Source organism: Sinocyclocheilus grahami, unplaced genomic scaffold (assembly GCF_001515645.1).
Source record: "Sinocyclocheilus grahami isolate Dianchi unplaced genomic scaffold, SAMN03320097.WGS_v1.1 scaffold1606.1, whole genome shotgun sequence".
NCBI lineage: Eukaryota > Metazoa > Chordata > Actinopteri > Cypriniformes > Cyprinidae > Sinocyclocheilus > Sinocyclocheilus grahami.
The window spans coordinates 263,563-266,238 of NW_015506785.1; the positions used below are offsets into that span (position 1 = coordinate 263,563).

At 42.2% G+C, this 2,676-nt stretch overlaps 1 pseudogene; it reads right to left on the minus strand.

Annotated features, from left to right (window-relative positions):
* Nucleotides 1-2,676, minus strand: part of LOC107571516 (CAP-Gly domain-containing linker protein 1-like) — a 52,969-nt pseudogene that overhangs the window by 23,780 nt on the left and 26,513 nt on the right.

Consider the following 2,676-nt stretch of genomic DNA (forward strand, 5'->3'; position numbering starts at 1 on the left):
ATCAGATTTGGCCACTAGATATACATATAATCAATAACTTTAAATGAATAATTCTTTCCCTCATTACAGCCATTAAGTACACCATCTTGCACCTGTCTTTTTTCCCTTATTTTGAAATAGTTTTGTGCATCAAATAAAAGTTAGTAATGTTCTGATTCACCTTATAGCTGGGTGGTTTGGTTCATGGCTTAAAATCCCTATGGGAGAAATGAATGGAAAAATGCATCCAGAACCAACGCCACCAAAAGCCTGTGTATATCTCCTACAGTACTTCCTAAGGTTGTGCTGGTTTCCATTGGACAACTTACAATCTCCCGATGCTTTCAGGTTCTCTACGGCTGTGGGAACCCCATATAAAACAAATCTGTGTTCTTCTATATACCTATATGTATATCAAGACACCACAATGATATTACAGCAATGAGATATTTAGTGCATGTTAGTAATCATTCCTAGTATTAGTTATTAATTGGAACAACATGCAGTGAAGATCCCTCACTGACACAGAAAACTAAATGTTAGCTGGAGCACTGTGGCATATCTTCCCATAGCCCAAGTGAAGATCCATTACCCTAGAGTCTTCTAACTCCCTCTGCAGTTTGTCAGCTTTGGTCTTTTCAAAGAGAAGACTCTGTTCAAGCTCCTTAAGGAGGGCATGCTCCAGCTGGGTCTGCGTCTGTTAGTACAGAGAGAGGAGAGGAAGAAACACAACCAGTGCCACGTCACATGCCAGCCTGATGCAGAGAGACGAGGGGTGAGCTGTGGAGGTGTAGCGAGGAAAAAGAGGAGGAGGAAGATGTCGTGATGACCAATGCCACAGCGGAGGAAAGTGTAGCAGAGCATCAGTGCTTAGAGACAACACCAGACGCCATGCAGCATTAGGAACAGAAACAAAAACGGTACTTCGACCACCACAACGAGGAGAGGAACAATAAAAAATCTGATAATGTTACGTTGTTCCTGATGACCAAGCACTAAATCCAATGAAACAGGATGATGCTGAAGTTCGCACAATGAGATCTTCATGTAGGTTAGTGGCTTGTTAGGGCATTACAGATTAATTCAGAACTTATTAAGTGCAAAAAACAAAGACACTTGACATCTGTGTACACTTGACGATCGACTTCAAAAAAAGAGGATCATTTAGTATCCATTTTCAATGGAAATTCACTTGTATTTTATTTCTACGGCTGTTGAAGCATGTAAAGCACCGTCTAGGTTGCTGATGTGCATGTTTTATAACGCCAAATCATTAGCCAACAGTTTCTTGAATCTGAACGCATGAGTTATTTATGAACGGGTAGGTCAGGACATGAAAACAACTCAAATGTGCAATGATGAAGGGTGCAAACGATCAATGAACCTATCAAGAGTGCTTGATTTAGGAACGGGACGAAGCCAGAAAGTAATAAACACAGACATATTACTACGGAAGTCCGAAGAGGCTGTGGATTATGAATATTTTTCTTTCTAGTTTTCTCGGGATCTCGACATGACATAAAATTTGTTTTTTTTACAATGATTGTTTGATTTGTTTGATCTACTGTTGCTATAGTAATGAACAGCCTTGACGCGCATCTGATCGACAGATAAATGCGCTCTTATACTGTGTGCTGTGGATAGTGCCTACAATCAATAAATAAAGGCTAAGCAATCACTGTTGATTTTTTTTCCCCAGAGACAGTGCGCTAAACAATTTGTTTGTGTGATTAATTAACATGTTTAAATGATCAAAGCGTTCAACACTGCAAGCAGAGGCGGAGCGCCTTCATAATGATGCAGAGAACTATTCTAAAATTCGTTTGGGATTTTTATTAGTCATGTAGGATATGCTGTGACTGATATCATGTGCATTACAAGTGTGTGTGTGTGTGTGTGTGTGTGTGTGTCTGTGTTTGTGTGAGTGAGTGAGAGAGTGTGTGTGAGTGAGTGTGTGTGTGAGCATGTGTGTGAGCGTGTTTGTCTGAGCGTGTGCATGTGTGTGTGTGTTTGTGTACGTGTGTGTGAGTGAGTGAGAGAGTGTGTGTTTGTGTGAGTGTGTGTATGTGTGTGTGAGTGAGTGAGAGAGTGTGTGTTTGTGTGAGTGTGTGTGTGAGAGTGAGAGTGTGTTTGTCTGAGCGTGTGCATGTGAGTGTGTGTGTGTTTGTGTGAGTGTGTGTGTGTGTGAGTGAGTGAGAAAGTGTGAGTGTGTTTGTGTGAGTGTGTGTTTGTGTGTGAGCATGTTTGTCTGAGCGTGTGTGTGTGTGAGAGTGTTTGTGTGTGTTCGTCTGAGCGTGTGCGTGTGCATGTGCATGTGTGAGTGAGTGAGAAAGTGTGTGTGAGTGTGTTTGAGTGAGAAAGTGTGTGTTTGTCTGAGCGTGTGTGTGTGTGTGTGTGTTTGAGTGAGAAAGTGTGTGTGAGTGAGTTTGTCTGAGTGCGTGCGTGTGTGTGTGTTTGTTTGAGTGTTTGTGCGTGTGTGTGTGAGTGTTTGTCTGAGCGTGTGTGTGTGTGTGTGTGTGTGTGAGTGAGTGAGAAAGTGTGAGTGTGTTTGTGTGAGTGTTTGTGCGTGTGTGTGTGAGTGTTTGTCTGAGTGCGTGCGTGTGTGTGTGTGTGTGTGAGCGTGTGTGTGTGTGTGAAAAAGAGTGTGTGTGTGTGAGTGTGTGTGTGTGTGTGTGTGTGAGTGTTTTTCTACATAGA